The 22478-nt window shown below is 39.1% G+C and overlaps 1 protein-coding gene and 1 long non-coding RNA gene across 2 annotated transcripts in view; one reads left to right on the forward strand and one right to left on the reverse strand.

The window, feature by feature from the left end:
* The window catches only part of LOC105269359 (uncharacterized), a 121398-nt gene that overhangs the window by 40720 nt on the left and 58200 nt on the right, over nt 1–22478 (reverse strand). The gene's annotated exons all lie outside the window — the stretch shown is intronic.
* LOC105269358 (uncharacterized) lies at nt 4761–6633 on the forward strand. The gene is made up of 4 exons (XR_892431.1): nt 4761–5044; nt 5237–5445; nt 5562–5769; nt 5854–6633. It is a non-coding gene; the product is annotated as an uncharacterized lncRNA (long non-coding RNA).

Here is a 22478-nt window from a genome sequence, read left to right on the forward strand (position 1 = left end):
CATGATATCATATGCTTTCGGACGAATCAGAAGTAGTGTTTAGTTTCTACTGTAAAAAAACATCTAAATGATAAAAAATCGATTTTTTTCTCATTACGAAAAAAGGAAACCTTAAAGACCATTTTGCTATGTTAATCAATCATTTCAGCTGATTGGACCATATTTTGAGGAATAGTTTTTTTTTCATTAGAAATAAAAATTATGGAGAATAGGGAGAGCCGAATACACGGATACCAAGCCCAAGTCTGCGATTGATAATCAGAAAACTGGAGGAAGATAGGAACGGATGAATAATTGGATTCATTCTTAAATGAAGATAAGCACCCGGAACCATTTTCGACCCTAGAAGTCATCTCGGAACCATGTTCTGATGAGGATATTTAGCCGAAACCGTACCGAGGTCCGGGGATGTACCCGGACGAGTTCCGGACTTAACACTTTTCAGTGGACCGGTTCTTAGCTATTAGCGTCCATTTGGAATAGTCCCTGTGCATGGACAATCGACAGGAACAGTTGAAAGACCTAAAACTCGACTTGGAACATCGTTCATTGTTCACCCCAACCCACACTTGAACTTGAAAGTGTATCCACAGCAGTTCTCAAGTGTGTATCAATTGCCAGGAATAATCCAGACTAAAACAGCCACCTGGAACTGTTTCCGAACCCAAAGGATCCCCTCCGTTTCCCTTCTCACCGATATCAAGACTTCTTCCATCCTTGGACTACGCCTGTTTTTCCTGTTCATCAATGACATTGGTGGTGTGATTAATGAAGCACGTTACTGACTGAACACTAATGATCTTCCCCGTTACCCGTCTCAACGAGGATGTTCGCCTAATCTAGGGCTGGGCTAATGGAGATAGACTTTAGTTGAATGTTGGCAAGACCAAGACCATTGTTGTGGGAGCCACGCGTCTCATCATGGCCATCGACCTTGGCAGTAATGGCTCAATCATTGAAGTAGTGAGCAGCATCAGGAATTTGGGGATCTCTAAGATCAAAGGCGCTTTGTACCAGCTGTACAGTCTTCGCAGGTAGAAAGATGAACCCTTACGCAAGTTGCTTATCAACGCCCTGACCTTCCTCCACGTTTTCTATTGCTTGGCAGTTCTCAGGGGGTTGGCTCTGTCTTCGACGGACAGCTCCAGCGGATGATTAATCGTGCTGTGAAATCTGTAACCGGATTCCATCTCTGCCGCCCAACGCGGGTTGGGTGACGATCTCTGGGTACAAGGCACTGGCCGTGGGGACCCTGATGTTTGGTGGTGTCGAGTTTCAGGACTGACTGCTTCAAGGCTGCATTAACGGTGTCTGGACCTGTGGTCTGGAATGACATCCCAGCTTCCATCAGAAAGCAATCTTCACGTAAGGCCTTTAAAACCCTTCTTAGGTGGTGTTCGCTGCAGAAGGAGGATGTGCCTTAGTGACGTACATGTACCCAATGGCTCTATTTCTACTCCACTTCACTTCATTTATTTTATTGTATTTTACTGCTTTCAATTACTCCTTTAGGTGTTTGTTCAATATTCCGAACAATAAAGTTTATTCTATCTGTTCCACCCCTTCCCGATATGGAGGCCCCTGACTTCATCCCTGCCCTTCACTTTCACAAAAAATTTAAGAGAAACGGTTTTTCTTACTACAAAACCACTGAATTGAGAACCACAGATCCACTGGGCGAGGCTACGCTGCGATTCGCTAACTTTAAAGTCAAATAGGAACTTGACTTGTGGGTCAAAAAAAGTTAGGTTCTTCGCCACTATGCGAATCTCTCTAAACTGCGACGTTGTTAACGTTCAATTGAATTTTGATGACAGGCTATAGTTCAGAACTAAAGAAAGTTAGCCACGTCTTTAATCAAGTCTCCTTCTAGTTTTCAAGTCTCTCCGAAGAAATGAATAAAAAAAAGAGACAGGATTCGGTAAGGAAACATATGGGAGGGAGTCACCTAGAATGCTCTCAAGGTGTCCAGTTTTAATTTCAACAGTTGGTGCACAACATTCTATAAATAATTCTGTCAGAACTTTTTTGTCAATCACACCTGATTCGACAAGGATTATAACTAAAATAAGTTTCAGCTCTAATCATGACCTTTTGTCTGTTGGTGTACTCATTTTATTATCGACAGAAGGCTCGACTTGAAATCGGAACCCCAAAATATAATGGTTATTATGAAAGCACAGACACATAAATGAAGTTCGCCTGAGTGAAAATATCTCAGAACTCCTAAGACTGATTCCTTATATTAATTAATTCGGAAACCAGGAAATTTAAATTCGGCACATGGAGTGCGCCGTAGATCTCGTTTGACTTAATCGTGAAAATCCTAATCATTATAAACAGTCAACTCTTATCTTTAAGTTGTGAATATTTCGAGTGATATTTAATTTTCGGCTTGAGTGTAGCAACGTTAGTGTAACACTCAGCAATATAAATTACTTTAGTTCCTATCTATAAAAGGTGATACACCAAAATTAAGTTCTCCGAGTGTAAGATTGGCTAACTTCATGCGTAAGACTTTTCACTCGTAACTGTATTTCTCATTGGTTAATTGGCTATGCCATCCTCAACACAACGGAAGCAAATAGCGCGCGCGAAGCACGCGTTCGGTCTTGTCATTAATCTTTATGCCATCGGTGCCCGTAATCGCGCGATTCTAACCTCGCTTCGCTCGGTTAAATCGCGGCTTCCGGGCGCGATGACATAAAATTTCGTATGAAACGCGTGCGTAATATATTTTTTGACTCGTGGGGGGTTTGTAACACGAGGCGAAGGCGAGTTTTACAATCCCACGAGTCGAAAAATATATTACGTGTTGCATAATATACTAATATGAGAGAGTAACGCTTTCTTTTTGGGCAGCTAAATACAGAATACAGTTAGTTTCAAAAAGTTTCAAAGTATTGATATAAACTTGGAGTTTTCTTCATTTCTAGAAATGCTTAAAAAATTTTCATAATTTCATCGATTTCGGAAAGTGTATACACAAAATTTTCTTTATTTCCACAAATTTAAAAAAAAGTTGTGATTTTTTCAATTTTCATTTTTTTTCAAAATTTCCAAAAAAACTCATCAATTTGTTTTCAATATTGTCAAAGTGTCAACCACAATTCACTAGTTACCCAAGCTTTAATTACGATGATTGACTTTATTAATTATTAAAAAAAAAAGTGAAAAAAATAGAAAAATTCATAAACATTTGTTGAAAAATAAAAAAAAACAAATCACTTGTTAAAATCGGATACACTGCACACAGCATAGATAATTGAAAAAATGTGTCTATGTGGACGGTACAAATACCTTGAGTGAAAAAATTTCAGCATGGCATATTGGGGCACAGAGAACTTGGACGATTATTAAAACTAAGTAACCATGGGCTCGAATAATAACCGGATTGGCGACCACTGTAGCGGATGCCGACTTAGCATATATTTCTATTTTTTATTTTTTTTTTTAATTCAATTTTTGTTGTCAGTTGTTAAATATATTCCATCATAGCGTATCCATGTCATCCTAGATGAATAATTAACCAATTATTAATGAAATCAATGATTCATTAAATGGGGGAACTCGATGTTGATAGGATTAGGTCCTTATAAGGTTGCTCTATCATGCTCATAGTATAATGAACTTAACATAGGCTGGCCGTTTGACACCTGATAAGGTACAAAATCTGGTAACCTCAGCCGAACGTGATATGACCTATAGTTATTTTTTAGTAGGAGTAATAGTAGGGCAGCGAGTTTGAAATCGAAAGACGTAGAAATTACTGTACTGACACTCTCTTTTCTCAAAACAAGTACGTACAAGATTCCCGAGTAGGCTCTTAGTATTGGTCGATCTGACACATAAATCGAACACTACTTTCTCAATTCAACACATTCAAATAATGGTCAGTTCATTAGGATATTTAATGGGAACAAGGCAAATTGGAATTCAATGCAAGACCCTTTGTTTCATTGCTTTACTGATGGTATTCAGAAATAAACATAAATCGAAATTGAAGGAGAGTTTAAAGAGACCATTTTTTAATGTTCAGATAGATAGTACACAAACGATACCCTTCATTGACAGGAGTTGATCCTTGCGATAGTTCTTTAAGGAGATTGAAGTGTATAGGCGAAGCCAGGGCGTAGACAAAAAAGACGTTAAGAGAGGAGGAAGAGAACTTGCACTTCGAGCTAACTCCTTCGCTCGGGGAAGTGATCTGTAGGAAGGAGGCGGCCAATTAAATTGCATGAAACTCTAATTCAATTCTAAAGAACCAGTTATATCTGCTCAGTCTCTTGTTACGGAGAGGACGTGGATAGTCGTACCTGGTGAGGTAACATTCGTATTGAAATAGATAGTTCATAGGGAAAGAAGATTTTTTAATCTTGCAAAGAGCTTAGGTCACTCTCTGCGTTAGGAACGGGAAAATTTGGAAATTTTACATATCAAAATGTTCAATCCATTGTATTATACATTCAGTTGGTCAGAAACTGTCAGTCGTATTATTAAATTATATGTGTTAGAACGAACATGTTGGGATGCCTGTTTAGATAATTAGGATGTGAAAAGTTGGTAGGTTTACTCGTCATCTCCAGATGAACATACCTTGGTCCAGAAAAGTGGGGAAAGGCGAAAGACGTCACGATACCTTCATTTCGGATTAAAAGAACAAATTTATTTGTCATAAAATTCTTACTTTCAATAAAATAATGAGATTGCCTTAACAGCATTGGTCAATCGTGCTTCCTAGGCATCCGACTTTCGCCGAAGTAGTTGCCTCGAGTTAAGGAGTGAGTGGGGATATTAGTTAAATGAGACCAGGCGATGAACATGCCGATAAATAATATTAATTGCCAGTACGACCCACACTGAAGACGCAAGGGTAAGCGGCAAACTGGTTTTCTACTATAGGAGAAGGCAGAAGGGTTTTCCCAAAGTGTTGCGAGGGTTTAATCAATACCCACGTAATCGTCCAACGTGTGCTAGAGAAGACCAAGCGGGTCTTGTGGTTACAGGAAACTCCTTCACCTCCTCGCCACACTGGTTTCGCTGGGTAAGACGAATACAACCTCGTCCTCACACCACTAAACTTAGTGATATTAATGAATAAATTCAACAAACGGTGGAATTTCAAACTTTCTGGTGAAAACGTGATGTAGTAATCTTTTGTGGTTAACGATTGCCTCATTGAAAATTTTAAATACAAAGTTAATGAATGGTTTTTCTCATTTTTTTTAATTTTCAGCCTAAGTCTTGTCAATTTCCAAATTCCTATAGATGATATAGTACCTTGTAATAGTGTGGTCTAAAATTCCTGCAGTGAAATGCGACACCCAAGTGCATTCAAAAAAATGCGCACTTTACTCGACTACGTGGAACCTTAGTCAGAAAACCTATCAGCAATCTAAGTCAAAGCGGGAAACATTTTTTGTGAATAAAAAATTGGACGGAGTGGTTAGTACATTTACATTCGACCTCTCATCCTTCACCTCAATAAAAACTGCAGCGTATGGCTCAAAAAATAATATCGGTTATTAGATTATGACTATTTTTTTATATTGATATTTTAGTTAATTCGATGGAGTGGCGGGGAGAGGGGAGACTAGTCACACTCTGGAAATGTGAACAAATTCTTTCTCCATCTTCACACAATATACAAGACCTTGGGAGGGATGCAGAGGAGAGGAAAAAAATCAAGAACAACACCGATTCTGAAAACGTGCTGATCATGCGAGTCGTGTCGAAAGTTAGACAAGGAAAGCGGGGGAAAATCAATCAGTAATTTACTTATCATGAACAATCATGGTCATTTTAATTCAAAATAAAAATAAATAAAGTTAATCTAATGTTCTTTTCTCTCAGGACACTCGCCATCTGACATCCCGCCTGGTGGAAGTGAATTAATTAACGCGGAACGGTCGAGGAACAGTAAACTGGTGAAATACCACGGTACAATACATAAAATAAGCAAAGGTTGTAAGCATATGATAATGAATTAATGGTATGCTTCCGAACGGCTCGAAAAAATGCTGAATTCTTTGCATATACTATCATTTCTTGAAAAATCACTCTTTCAACTTCAATTTTTGCATTAACGATGTGTCGAATTGAAAATTTCGTTGAAAATTATGAAAAATTTCCCATGATAAAGGCTCTAAGTTGGAAATGCCTTCATTATTTTACTTTGAAAATTGTTTTCAAAAAAAAAATTAAAATATCTCGAATACTAAGTATGGAAGAGTATACATATCCTGATGGGTTACGATACAGTACATCGAGATAAATATTTTGAGAGATGAAAAATTGAAATCTGTTGGATAGTTTTCGAAATATTTGCGACAAAGTATTCAGGACGGAATGACAATTTATGAAAAATGGCTAGCTCAATCAAGGGGAGTTTTGGAACAGACTTAGTGCTTAGTAATACGCATAATTCTACATAATTTTCAAGGAAAATCAGAAAATCCGAAAATCGGACGAAATGTCGTATATTTGTGTTCTATGGTACACTCAATTTTCTTTAAATACTTTCAAAATTCTATTCAGATGAAAATCTGAAAATATAGACAAAAAAATGCAATAACGTATATTCCGTACTTGGACTTACTATATTCGATTTAGCATATTCATAATAAATATTAGAATTGTCGAAAAATCAAATTTTCATCTACACTATCATTAAAAAACAAACATACTAAGATTAAGTTGTAACGTGTGTAACACTTTTTCTGATCTCCTTCCGGAGATCGAGGATAGTTATTACCTCAACCCGTTCCCATACTCGCATCCTACTATTCCAACCGATTTAATGGAGCGCCAGCTACCTTTTTGAAGGTCAAAAGCTGACGAAAACATAAGCAATGGTAAGAATGTAGAGTAGGGTAGGCTTTACCCGAGGTCAGTAAGCCTCACAATACCGAAAATCATCGAAAATCCAAAAGATATCTAATAACAATAGCACAAAGGGACAAGACGACTGGGAACTCGTCCTCGCTACAACGCAAAATCCAAAAATCCAAAAAACCCGTAAAACCCTTGGACGAGATGATACCCTAAGTACCGACGAAATTGCCTGCGAGAGGCTAAAGCCGATGGCGAATGGCAGGATTCACGGATACGCAATTTCAATAAGCCGAAGTCTAGACCGCGAAATAATACAATGCGTGGATCAATGGGTCTTAATCAGGGAGAGTATAACCCTCGCCCAGAGAACACAAGATCAAGGGATTGGGAGGTATTGGGAGCCTATCAAGGGCCCAAGACAGAGCTGCCAGTGGTACGCACTGGGAGCCAGACAAAGCGGCTCTCCCGAGTGACTGGGGAGTCTGGGTAGTAGTGCCAATGCCCCCCACTCTCGACTACGGCTGGTTGGACTGCCGTATGCCGGGATGTGGTGCCATTGTCGCAGAGTGAATATCCCCGACATTAACATCTCCTGGATCGCGCCGAATATAAACGTCGTCATTGACCCCTTTGAACAACACCTTCGAAGAATCAGCCGTCTGAATACCCGCCCAATCGAAGCGCTCATACATCAGTATGAGGCCTATGCTATGTGACAGGAAGTCTCATAGAGGAACTGCGAGTGTTTCAATGTACCCATCCTGTGCTACTGTCTGTTCGCAGCTCTCCTACGCCCTAAACACTTGGGCCCCAGATCTCGCACCCTTCGGCGATTCTAGAAATCCCGGGGAAGTGTCAAGATAGTAATCCAAAATTCACGTTTAATGTGTGCGGTTTGTGAACATCTCGATTTATCCCTACCCAGCCAGAGGGTACATCTAGTGTGGATACGGTTTAGGGGGTTCCAGCATTATAGGAGTTCAGAAAGAATTAAAGGGATATTAGGACTCAATAAAGGGGTTAGTTATAGGGACATCGCGATGGCCTGTGAATCGCTTCATGCAGAGGGGTAATAAAAGTTATCATTCGTTGTGGGTTTATGGTTTCATGGGTTTGCAAAATCTCCCCGGATGTACAGTCTTCAAGTGCCAGCACCCCTAAGAGAGGGACCCGTGAAGTATTTCAGATACGTTTTAGAGTTGGACGGCCCGTAAGGCTGTTTACCAGCAATACCCCACTGAATCGCCGTGATCGTTTGTATTTGTCACGTGATTATCAAGTTAGGAAGTTCAATTAGTGTCCATCACTGATCTCTATATAACTGGATAGACTATCGCGTATAGCCCTGGTGAGGCCGATTTGAAAGTCAATCAGCGCCTCCGAATAGTAGTCCGGGAACTAAAGTTCTATCAAGTGCGCATGCTCAGCGCAGTTTTCAGTGGAAGGGGAGAAGCCCTCCATTGGGTGATGCTCATGCGCAGTCAAGGGCGCTGTAGTACTCGAACTACTATTCTGAGGCGCTGCTTGTCCTACAGTACTGCCTCAGTGTCGGCGTAGTGGGGGCATAGGGATAGTCTATCCAGTTATATAGAGATCAGTGGTGTCCATGGATCTCCGGGAAATCAACCGGGTGGGAGTAGTTGCGGTATTAGGGGTTTCGAGAAAAGTTATGAGATTTTGGTTCCCCCATCCAAATTTGAACGGGGAGAGATTGGCACGCTGAAACGCCAACACCTCTGCTTTTAATCCACCGGAACTCACGTTCCGGTAAGGCCAGAGTTCCGCCATCCTTGATAATTATCGCCAGGACCCTCGAGTCAAAGAACGAGTTTTCCCCGGTATTATTGGCAGCAGATACCGTCGTGGCCTCGAGCATTTCCCCCCCTCCGCTCTGCTTTTCGTTCAGTGAGAACTTCATCCTAACGGCGTCGAAAAAATTCCCGTTTTCTAAAACGGAAATATTGCGGTCTGCGTACACTGTGGAACTCGGCAGTATGGGGAGAATGCGCGTGAATAATCCCCCTTGGTGGTGAAGTTCGTCCGATGCCGATCGGATGAGCCGTTACCCAAGTAGGGATTGAAAGCTGGGTCAACCCATGGCCGACGCTTGGCATGCCAATCACCAAGCTTGGCACAACTATTATAATGTACTACCCTCTTATAATTTACTTATCCATTAACATAAGCTTCCTTGGCTTAACCCTTCCTCCCTTTCTCATCAAACCTTCCCACGGTAAGCTATAACTCCCAACCCCTTTTTAAAAAATACCCATTATTTTTTGGCAACACTGTTATTGCTATCATCACCATTATTGATTATAAAATAAAATGAATAACAATAATAAGGACAATAATAATAACAGTAATAAAGTGTCACAACATGTAAACAAATGTAACAAATGTGAATAACAGCAATAAATGGCGGAGGGAAATTGGCGTACTCATCGCCCAGCAGCATGGTGTCCAATACTGTTGCAATAGTCACGTTAGTTGCGGGCTAACTACCCGTAACTTCCAATACTCGGTTCTACCAACGAGTCGCAACACAGCCCCCCACAGCCACTCCCTTTCAGATGAGGACCATGGATTAGTCGGGTGGGGCGACAAATCTGGACCCAACAATGATAACCGCTTGGCTGTCGATAGGATTAGCTGGTCGGAGGAACTCAAGGAGGACCTCATGCAATGTTGGGTGGATAGTCAGCCGGCGCAGCGAAGAAATACGGCGCGGATGCGGAACTTGCGGTGCACTATGCACCCTGAGTACACACATTTTAGCAGCAGGGCTATGATTTGTTCGTCATTCCACGCCGGCTGTCGCGTGATCATTTCTCTCAGATTGCTGTCAGGCGCGTGGAGCCTCAACCCGAGCAACCTACCCGTCATAGTGATGCTAAAGGCGATCATTCTTGCGTTTCTTCGACTACTTAGACAGCATGATTTTGGACTGCAGTAGTGCTCACCCTTTGGTTGGAAGGATCTCTACTGCAGAGCGATTAGGACTTGTTTGTATCGCTTAGCTTGTTCGGTGGTCTTCGACATGAAGTCAAAGCCCTCGAGGATCATTCAGCGATTCCATTTATGAGAAAAAGAAAACAGTAATAATAAATTATTATTATTATTATTTTATTTTTCTTGCAAAGCCTGGTCTAGTAATGACTAGCGAAACATATTCTGACTTAATAAAATTCCTGGCAATTAAAAGTGAGGCCAAGTGTTGACATGGCAATAAGGCACCCGTGTTTAGTTCGTCATTGTCTGACACAACATTGGCCCAGTGATGTTCTACCAATTCTTCAACAGCCCACTCCTGGCCAGACGTTGGCCAAGATTGGTATATCGGCGTTTAGCCTCCCAGTACTAGCCAAGCGTTGAATGAGGAATGGACAATGACTATTTGGTTCGTCATTGGCATGACGTATTGGGCCAGATATGCTCTACCTACTTCCGGCAGCCAACCTTCGGCCAAGCCATCCGAAATAACTCTGTAGTACTCAGCTGAGACTCGGCTATTAAGTAGTGATCCAATTAGTGACTATCTCATTCAGGGCCACGCGTTAGCCTGAGTATGGTGAGCCAATTACACATATGGCAGGACTTAGCCAAGCTTTGGTTCAAGCAACCACGCTTGACACAACCTACTTAGGTAAGGTGATGTAAAATAAAACCGCCTAAACGTTTATAACTCGTCGCGCATACTGACGTAGCGCTATACCTCTCTTGCTCATCATCTACTTCTCTCTCCGTCTCTTCTAGGCTTCGTCCGAGGATGTTCTCGGTACAACTTTGCCAATACCTAACTATTATGGGGTTTCGTTATTTTGAGGAAAATCCTGGGCATCCCTAGAGATTTCGTGAAACTACGTGGAGGTTTCTCGCAGTTCAAATTTGTCTCTTAACGGTATTTTAAGGAGTCTCTGAATTTTCGGAAAATCCCGAGCATCGTGACATGCCTCGTGAAATCGAATGGAGTTCTTTGTTGGGAATTTTCTACCGCCTTGGTGGGTATAATAAACACCGGCGATTTTGGTTGACTGGAAAAATCCCTTGTCGAGCCCCTTGTCGAGTTCAGTTGATAAAGTAGGCAGTTTTGAAAAGCTTTTAGTAGAATTCTATTTTTTTCAGGACATTTTGGCTCTTTTTCACGAATACGCCGCTCTTTCCACAACCTAGTGGAGTGGGCAGCGCCGGCATCTGTTGCATCTCCGTTAACCTCTTCGCTGAGTTAGGCTCCAGTACGGGTTAGAGTTCCGTTTCTGGTTTCCCGTTTGGAGGCAGTCAGTATCTATGATCACAAACTCTAGAAAATCCCCACCCGTGTAACTGCGGAATGTTCCAGTAATTTGGGGAAGTCACAGCCAGGGAAAAGCCTCCTCGAAAATCATCCAAAAGTGGACAGAAAAACTCACCGAAGGCCGATTCGGAAAAAGTCACTACATGGCGTGGAATGAATTGCACCACAGGAGTGACAATTCATTTTAAAACGATTAAATTTGACTCCCAACTCACCCTCGGGGTTTTCCTTTCGATATTCGGCCGACATATGTTGGGCCGCATCGATCTAACAAGGTTCAGTTTTGCGATGCTGCCCCAACAGTAAAGCCCTTATCTGTTTACTCCGATGAGCACCCGTCCCATTGCATCGACTTCCCCAATGCACGTTTTCAATCATCCACACTCGGAATACTTAGCTAGCTTCCCTAAGACGGTAATTTCTTGATTCGAGAGCGGTCGAGGTGACTTAGGTGGGGGTGATCCCCATCAAGGCCATGGAACTTCACTTCGTATATATCATCACCAGTTATCACTTCCTCAGTTGGAACATCACTAGTTAAAACATAACTTCAAGTCACTTCAGTTGGCAGACCAGTGATAACATCATTGTTCCAGTTCGAGTCGAAATAAAGATCGAGTCCGAGCTCCAGCCTAACTACCAGCCAAACCACACCAGAATCAGCAGAAGTTCAGTTAGTGAGACGATACCGTCTATAATAAATAATCAATAATTACAACGCCTGAGCAGCGTCAGTCTAGGACGGGGTATCATTTTTCTATGAAGACGATATTGTCTTTAACGGCAATTACGCCTGAACTGCGTGAATCTATGGCAGACTAATTTGCGCAAGCTCGTTCCGAGAAATTGCTATGCCGGAGCTGAGGGAGCCAGGCGAAACGAAATCAATCAACGGGGATTCACCTGGGATCATCAAGTTACGGTCTTGAATGCAGCAATTGTACAGAGTTCCAAATACGTGCCCGCTGACATACTGATGCTAATCCAGTTCCAGACAATTCAACGACGGTGAAGAAGACATTCGAATGAATTACAAACTCTTGTGCCCAATCGAGAATAATATGAACATCAAATGATTCGACACCCGAAGTCTACGAGCAGTCGCACGGTCACCCATAGTTAGACGGAAAATTGGGTGTCTTCTTCACACTACTTGAACCCCTCGTTTGACACCTTCTCACCGGACAAGTGAAAAGCCTGAACACCTAGATCTTCACATCGAACCACCGAGTTTGTCAACCTCACCGTCATCCTGCAAGAGACGCCTGCATCGGGAGATCCATCAACAGCAGAAATTAAACGCGGCTCCGAGTCCATCTACCACCAGACTGAGTGATCACGCCCGCCTTCTACCCTTTTATCTGTCGACCACTGTAAGTCTTTATCCAATTATGATTTTCTCCGTATGAAAATCACTTGACAATGACTTGAAAATGACTATGAAAATAACTGAATATGAAAGATGATTAATATTTGTAGGAATTTCGCCGAAAAACGGGCTGAGTCATATTGTCTCAAGATCAGGGCACAGATTTTCTAGCATTTGAATATGGCCTTAATATCAGAACATAACAAAGCGACAATGTATGTGCAGCTATTCATTGTGAATTCTGAAGATGCTAATCTAAAAAGGATTCATGCAATGCAAGATTTGAATGAAGAGCTTGTAACTATTATTAATCGGATTATTAATTCGAAAAATATTTTTGGGAATTCACAATGGTGAAGAACACGGCTCGAGAGAAGGACAAGATCTGCCAAACCAATGCCTGCTGTGCTAATGACTTTCTTGTCATGAAGGAGGATGGACAAAAGTGGTTATAATCCACAACAATCCAATGGTGTGAACTTTACCATAAGCCAACACCAATTACGGAAATGGACTGACTGGATGGACAAGATGGCCCCAGAAAAAGAAATGTAACGATCCATAGAGTATCTATTATTCACAAAAACACAAATTCGTCTACGTATTTATCGTGTCTCTAAAAATGTATAAACTTTTGCTTGATAATGATACAAAAATTTTCTTTCGTCCAGCCCACCATCCTATGTTCAGCGCCTCCTATCTAGTAGTTTAAAAAAGACCAAAAATGCAGTTAATTTCCATGTAGGCATATATGATCCATGTTGATCATAAAAATAAAGTATGACCTGTCGGAGAACTATAAAATGATAAAAATTCTAAACTCATAGTAGCTACTCTATAGAACATGATAGCATTAGAGATTAACGAATTGTAATTCTTAAATAATGAGAAGACTGATGATTATCTATTACTTTTCTTTGATGTATATATTTGTAATTCATGCTAATACGCAAAAATTACTTTGATTTTTCATTGTTAAACATATAATATAATGTAATTCGTAGAGTAATAATAAATAAAAGCCGTTTGTGTTCATGAATGAGAATTCAATTTTTCAAGAATTCAACAATGTTATGATAATAAAGATATTTAAAAAAATGAAAAATCGTCACCCTACGTATCGTCTAATTGTTATTTACAATAAATTCCAGATCGAAATAACAATCATGGATGGTGTTATAGTCGCCAATAATTATCAATATTTAGTGTAACCATTATGTTAATGTAATATCCCAAAAAATGCACTTCTTGAAAAATATATAAAGATTGTACTTTTGCTTCCGAATTCTAATTTTCATTGGAAATGATGTAGAATGGTTTGAAACGTAAAAATACGAAGTTTGAGAACCACGCGTGCATATGCAGGTGGTCAGCTGACAGTGGATTTTTACAAAAGAAGAAGAATAAGCGGCTAAATTGTTTCCCAAAAATTTGAAATATTATCACATTGTAGGTGCTAATATGGACTTGATCTGTACTATATTTCAGCTCGATTGGTCCGGCAGTTTTCTGGATATCGGTGATTGTTTCTGAAAAGTTTTTTACGAATAGCTAAGAAACTATCCAACCGATTTCAATTTTTTTCTTTTCAAATGTCCATCTCAATATGCTCTACATAGATGAGTCAATATATATATATATATATATGTTCCTTTTTTGAAAGACAGTTTTCGAGATATGGCAATATTCATGTTTTTCGAAAAAAAACTTTCGCTGTACGCACTCTATGATTGAAAAAATGAGCCTATCAACTTGAAATTTGGCAAAAATTTTGTTTAACAGATATTGCAATTTTTTCGAAAAAATAATTATTTACGGATAGCTACGGATCCATTCGGAAGCTTACGAGGACAATGTTTAAACATGAATAAAATTTCAAAAATTATTTAAAAAATGATTGCTATCATTTTCACAAGTTGTTAAAAAATGCTTTTCTCTGGAATGACACCACTATTGAATATCATTGGATTTGAGTTCCGCAATTTGAAAAAATCAGGAGTTATATTCATCCAAAACAATCAAAGCTTTAAAATATATCCAAATTATTAAAAAATGCACAAATTAGTAAATACTCGTCAAGCTTGGTTGATATTCATTGAGGGCTGATAGTTCCTAGTTCGGTATTCAAGCATAATTAGTAAAATCCACAAATGGAAAAAATGGTTCGCCTTAATACGTTTCAGTAAGTGCCAGAATTTTTTTTTAACTCGCTGTTCATACAATAAATACCCATATCAATAGAGTCTCAGAGTTTTCAATGAGTTTCCACAGTTAATGGAGTCACAATCAATAAATAATTAATTAAAAATGTACGTGTATATAACAGCAGGATCATGAATGAATATTCATTGATCGATAATTGGTGAATCATGGGCTCTACATAGCTTCCCCAATATTCGTCGGTTAAAATAATATTTAAATATAATTTCATTATAACCGACGGTAGTGGCCGTGCGGTTAGAGTGCTAGACTAGCATGCCAAGGATCCGGGTTCGATCCCGAGCACCGGCGGTCAAAAAATGTATAGCGCTCTGATCTCACGGTTTCACTGCCGAGCGGTAGTCCTGTCAAAAGGACGACTGTACCAGGGCAGGTTTTTCCCTCAGATGAGGTTTTCCCTCCCTTCAGCAAATGCGGTACAGGGGGTTGGGGGGTGGGAAGGGAACAAATCGTAAAAACCCGAAAGGGTATACGAGTGAGAGAAAAAAAAATATAATTTCATTATAATGAACATTAAACAATAAAATTTGTTGAAATTTTGTTGGAATCTTCATTCAATGATACCAGATGAATAATGATAGGAAAAAATTGGAGAAGCAAGCGGTTACTATAAAAGAAGTAATCGCTATTATTATTGCAATTGTTTATTAATTAAATGAGTAAGGGAAATCACCAGTAATCTACTGATGAGTTAATCAATTGGTCGAAGAAGAATAAAAATAGGCAAAAACAGCTGACTAAAATTTGTGAAGAAGTTTTTATGTTATTACTATAAGAGTTTGTTATTAGGTCAGTGGTTAGGGCGAAAGATCGTGAGTTCCAGTCTCATCAGATGCAAAACTGGGGTTCATGAATTAGGTTTTTTCAGGATCGATATCGGTGCCACCGTGGGTACGAACAAATAATCATAAAAATGGAAAAAAGAAATTGTTCACTGTCATAATTAATTCAATGAGTGCATGGTCAAAAAAAAAACAAATGTTATCAATATTTGCGATTAAAAATAATGAGAATTGGCTGTCAATCTGCTGCCATCATTGGGCCAATCAAGGTATTAATAATCGGGGTGAAGTTATCACTCCAGGCTCGACACAACATTAGGCCAGTCTCTTTGACAAGCTTCGGAAATGTTGGCGTCGAGTATAGCCCGATCCTCACGCCAATCCGGTCATCCTGCGCGGGTTGTTAAAAGAAGTGAAAAATATTTTTCTGACAAATTTTGTTCTGACCAGGGTGAAGAAGGAGATTAGGTCAGGCCAAGTGACGAAAAGTGAGTTTCCGAACAAATAATTAAGAAAAAAGTGTTACAAACATTGTCATCCGGCTGCCAGCCGTATTGCACTCAAGTAGCGAAAGTATTTATTTAAATCGTTGTATTTCAAAATCACTTACTGAACAATTACTGCTTTGTGATTTCACTCAGAATATAAATTATGTATAATCTCAGATGTATTCACACTCTGCACAAAAAACCCAATCTCTTCTCTATACTTACCAGGAAATTTTGACTTTCCTATCGACAATCCATTTCTTTTCCTAAAAACGCTACGAACTCCGTTTACTTCCTACTTTATCTTCTGTTTCAATCAATGTGAAACCTGTGAAACTTAAATAGCGACTCACGATTGATCAATTCATTAATTCCTACCCTTAAAGTTTTTGTTTAAATATAATAAAGACGAAAAACGGTAGGATGCCATCAGATTGCAAATGCGAATGTGAAAAGTATAAAAGAAGCCTCTCTATTTGTTCTTATACGTCTTACTTTCTTATTATAGTTTGTTTCCCTCATTCTTTCATGATAGGGTACTCAAGAGAATGAGAAGGTTGATGGCGGAGACACAGGGAGGGAAAGTTGAAGAGTGAGAATAGTAAAGGTTTTTGAGTCGCAGAGCTGTGCGGGTCTAAGTGCTGTTTCATGTTCAACGAGTGTCCCTTACGCCGCTTTCCCTGTCTGCCACGCTTTTTTTCAGTCCTTATGGTATATTTCATTCCCGTTTCCTTTTCTTCTCGTACGCCTCTCCCCGAATCACACATGTAATTATCAACATTATTATTATTATTATTGTTGTCCGCTATTATTTATGCGAATGTATAGAAAAATAGCTGTATTTTTATTTAGTATGTCTGCTTTGGTCACGCTGAATCGACTGGTTTCGATAAGGCTATCCTTAGACTCATTTTTCTCTTCTCAATAAAAGGACTGTACTGAGATTCTTACGCTCTCCAAATTTCACGTGAAAATGGGGTAAAATGGTGTGAAACGTGAAGATAATATGTGCTCAGAAAATTGTCACATATTGTGATCCCGTAAACTGTCCTTACCGTGTTCAATTATGTTTCATAGAGAGCTGATAGAAAAATCGATCCATGAAGGAAATGAGACCGAAATAAAAATGTATTTGAGTGAAATTTACTGTTGACAATTAAAAAGAGGAGGAGAGCATAATTAGGCAGTCTTGGAGTTGGTAGACTCAGAAAACTTCACGCAGGAATAGGCGAAATCGTCAATGCAATATTCTTTTGTCATGACCATAGAATTTAATCCCTACCCCTCGGCATGGCGATTATAACGGAGTATACTTTTCTATTCGAAAATATTTTTGTTCAGGTTGAGATTTTATAATTATCTTTTCATTAATCACGTCATTCATCTTTCCCATTTTGCGATTTGGTGTGCGCCTCGTGGGATGTTCCCCACTATTGTAATTGAGACTGCTACCTGGAACTTGCCCATTCATGGTTACGAGTATGAGTGTCTGATCAAAACTCCGTTGGACGGTATCTACAAACCGTATCATTCCTTTTAAAATAATCAAGTTTACTCAAGGTCGCATGACAAACTACTTGTTCAATCGAATTTTGTAGGACCTGAATCGAGTTGTAATCCCACATCGAATAAATCTAAATCACTTCTTCCTTGCGACCTATATACAATGATCCAAGATAAAATAAAAAACTTAATTGAATACATTCCCGTTTTAATACAAAAATTTAAACGGTATGATGTTTTATGTATTTATACTTGTTTGCACATAAAATATGAATTGGAAAAATTATTTTAGAAAAGCCTAAATATATCTGATGGTCGAAAAATGAAGTACAAAACCACAAAATATTTGATTAAAGAAAACTTATATCAATTGAATCAATTTTTCGGCATGATAGACTTACTCTACAAACAATTATCCACTGTTGTATTCCTCGATACAATTTCAAATGCAATAAATTCAATGAAAAATAATTCTGAATCCCATTACGCATGCGTTAAAGTACTGGTGGTTAAACAACTCCAGCGGCATTAGTACCCACAGATACATGTATTCAAGTTGGCTCTATAGGGAAATATCCATAATGTGCATTTGCAATTTCAATGGCTCACCAAGTTGGGGTTGCGAGATGCTCAGGGTACAAGCAGGGACGGAAGAACGCCATAACCCCCCATCCCAGCATTCACTTCGGTCCCTTCTAGCCGACAATTTTCCAACCCCCTGGCTCTCTCTTCCTCTCAATCTCCCATCTCCTCTGGCTTATGCTTTAGTACCTAATCCTGAGACTCATAGTGCCTTTACCCCATTCTTCCCACCTACAGCCAACGCATACTGTCAAAAACGCCATGAGCGTTTCTTCGCTTTTAACTTCAGAATATCCATCCTATTTGGCTCTTTATTCTAACCAACGGAAAACTCGTTCCCCTAGTCTGTCGATTGAATTCTTCTGTCCTTTACTTGCTTCCTTTAGTTCACCAAAACATCAAGTAGATTTCGAAGTTCTTCTTTCTTTTATTTTCTGTACTAGGGTAATATATTATATCACGAATATAAAACACGCAACCATATGCGCACTGTAATTGCAAAAATGATGATTAGAAATGGCAAAATTAAACAATTTCTGAATTCAAATTTGGTGTCTAAGACAACTTTGAACCAATGATGACTAACCGTGACAGACTTTCGAGATCTCGATAGTTTATGAGTTTCGCCTCCTTGTCTGTTTTAGGATAGGACTGGCACTTTAGAAGCGCGTCTTGCATAAGGTTTGCCAATAAAATTGTCATCTTCAATTCACTGGCAGAACAGAAATTACCAGATGATTGTATCATTGTACACTGAGAGAAATATTCAATAAAAATTAGGCGTATTTTCCGTAATTCTGGAGCGAAATGTGGTTGTCGGAAATTTTACGGAACTGTCACGTAATTTTTATCTAAAGTCACGGAATTTTTCCGTGGTGTTCCGTAATTTTTATCTGAATTATCGGTGAAAAATAACGGTACCGTCACTTAAATTTTTCGAATCGACTCCGTAATCGGTAAGTGAACTGAAACTTCCGTAATTTTTACTAAATATTTCTCTCCGTGTACCGATTTCAGAACGATAATCAAGAAAAAATAAGTGATTGGTAATCGCACAACTTCAAACAATACAATAAATATGTAGGTTCTCTTTTTATATATTAGACTAGAAAAATTTAATGATTATTATGGATGGTTCGATGTGTTATAAGAGAAAACGAAAGATTTTGTTGATTTGAGAAAATAATCAGGTAGTCAATTAAAAGTCAGGATCTATTGAATCTTCTGATATGGGATAATTGAATACTCTAATCAATAACATTTCCAGACATCAGTGTATGAGCATTTCTCCATAAAGTTCTCGTTAGCATTGACAAAAAATACAGCCAAATCAATTAAAATCGTGCGGAAACCGATTTGAATTTATGGTAAGTAGAAAAAGAGAAGAAGGGAACGAGGGTGAAAAATTAACAAGTCAGATTTCCCCTTCTGGCTCTGAATTCACGAACTGCTCTGAACTTAGGCCCCCTACGGAGCTTCATGCTTCATTCCCCCTTCCAATTGCGTGATCATCCTTTTTCACTTACATCCCCTCGTCCTTTTGTCTGTGTGCTCTCACACTTTTCCCATGGGAGACAAGAAGCATATACATAATGTCAGAGTGTCCCCAGTAACTTAACGAATATAACGAAATTATGGTATTCTACTCAGGATAGTTACGCGGGATAAAAGTTTAAATTCCAGAGAAATGACTATTTTGGTAAATTGATGGTAAGTGTTCAATAGAGGAATTCGGAAAGAAAAATCGTGGAATGAATTGGAATGGATGAATTTATAGTTTCAAAGACAACATGATATTGAAATTAAATCAAGATGCAAATATAAACATTTCGTCAGTACCGACAAATCGCCTGCCCACTGACAGATTCGTGTTCCTTGAATACGAGAAAATGTTGGAAAAATGTTTCCCACCAGTTCTTAAATTATTATCATTGAGAATAGTCATAAGGATGTGACAACAGCGCATCTGGTTCTAGAGGAACACGCATGGTCTGATGTAAATAATTAGTTATAGTACTGATTAACATATTTGTAATGTTATTCAAGATAAAACACAATTCGATTTTACTTTCGAAATGTTGAACAGACTGTTATTCACTGAACAGAGTAGCAAAGCATCCTTTTTTATTTGTATCGTGTTGTGTCTCGGTGAAAATACTCGAAGCTATAGATGCTGTCACATGTCTTCAGTTTCCCTTCACTACTCTTTGGCATCAAAAAACACGCTTTCAATTGGCCTATCCTAGCTGTATTATTTACAAACGGTAGATATCTAGTGTAGCCCCACTACAAATTATGCTTCGAAAATATTTAACTTCCTCTGGTTCACTCGGGTTAGCCCACCACCCCTTAAAAGAGTCATTACCTGCTAGTAGACAGGTAACTATGGGGATAATAGATGCATCCTAGTCTAACTTCGGATAGGTCCCGCAAGTCGTCTGGAAATACTTTAGCCTCCGTCCCCTCTCTCTCATTGCACTGTGGACACAACGGGTGAGTGGAATCATATTCAATAAATTTGAACAGTAGGGTAGCGGAGATATTCCATTCGTTATGTTTAGTCGGGGCTAGTGGGTAGTTAGGTGAAGTGCTTATGAATAATATCGGTAACGGTGTGATCTGTGCCAGATTACTTAAATTCATTCATCTCTGTGTGTCCGTCGTTTTTGATTGAATTGACATGTGCAGTCTTTGGGGCAACAACATCACGTTCTCGTCGTGGCCGTGGATAACTCAAAGAACGGTTTATTACCAATCATATCTCTCAGTTCAATTGTTTCCTCTAAGAATGATCTTGTCGGCCGTCACCGAAAGAAACCTACACATACTACTACAAAACTTCTGGAAAGGTTTGGTGTAGAAAAGTGAAAAATTTACGTTACAAACTATCGAATCAATACTTTTACTTTGAAATAATCTTTTCTGTATTCAGGAAAACCAAAACTATAGATGAACGGCATGTTTATGCGATAATAAAAAAATTGTTGCTATTGCTGTAACCTATTTATGATGATACATACATGACATTAGTAATGGGATGATTCGTTACAAAGTTTATTTTCTCGACAGTTTGCAAATCGCGTTGAAAATTTTATATTCTTACAATTATTAGCGGAGAGATGTTCGTGCAACATCGTGATACGGAGGAAGTTGAATGTTCGGAGAACATCGATAGAGCATGATAGGAGAGTCCTCCCGACGCTTTCCTGCCTGCGACATCTATGAATGAGCTTTTTAGATTTCGTGGCCGCATGAAGACATCACTTTCTGGACAACATACAAGAATTTAGTATCGCATTGGAACATTTATGCCAATTCCTATGGCTATTCATTCTATTTTCTCACTGGAGAATATTGTGCAAGACTTCGAAGGTGACCTCGAAAATATTTCTCTGTATGCAAGTATTTGACTCTAGGGAGTTTACGGATATCACGCAGGTCAATTCATATTTTCTGTTTGCTGCATAACTTTAAATCACAGAGTTACTTTTGATACATTCTTCGAATTTTTTATTGTTTCTTTTACAACGGTATCTTCCTTCTGTATTTTTGATAATTGCATCTTTAGCGTTAATCATCAAAATTATCGTTTTTTAATGATGTTTATATAGCTTCCCACACAAGAATTAAATTTATTTAACGCATGTCGGTGAATAGGTCCCATCCGCGTAGAAAAAAAAGGGTCTTCGGAATATCTCTTCAAAATCTTTGCAAGAATTTTTGAAAGATTGGTCTGAAGATCTTCTTGGGGGCCCAAAAAGATTCTTCAGAAGACGAAATCCTTGAGACATATCTTCAGAAGTTATTCGGAAGAAAAATTACGAATATCTTTGAACACTTTTTTTGCCGATCTTCCGTAGCAATTTTTTAGAAGATCTTCAGCGATCAATTTTTTGGAAGATCTTTAAAGTATAAGCTACAGTAAATAACGATGCTTAGTGTCCGAACTGAGTAGCTATTAATGAATTTAACCGTTGAGTCATCTCAATCATTTTTGTGGTTGCTCATTTAACTGTACGGGCACCCCCTACTTCCCATTTCCTTCAAAAAGCACTTAATTTATAATTCAATAAACAATGTAAAGGGGTGTTGTTTAATACATTCAATGCGTGGTGAAGCACCTTTTTTAAAAAAAGATTCAAGCCTCACCAGTACTTAACATGACCCAGGGTTCGCGACGGAGACGCGACTGGTATGGACCCTGCCAAAGGTCGACTTGGACTGGTTTACTCCCTCCAGGTATATATCTAATTGAATCTAAATCAATTTTCTTCTTTGCTTTGATTTTAATAACTATTAAGGTGAGCAGGAGGGGCGATGAAAACCACACCGACCGAAGCCCTGGAAGTGGCAATGAACACACCACCACTTGATCTAGCTGTGCTGTACAAGGCAGAGGCAACCGC

Source organism: Fopius arisanus, unplaced genomic scaffold (assembly GCF_000806365.1).
Source record: "Fopius arisanus strain USDA-PBARC FA_bdor unplaced genomic scaffold, ASM80636v1 scaffold00068, whole genome shotgun sequence".
NCBI lineage: Eukaryota > Metazoa > Arthropoda > Insecta > Hymenoptera > Braconidae > Fopius > Fopius arisanus.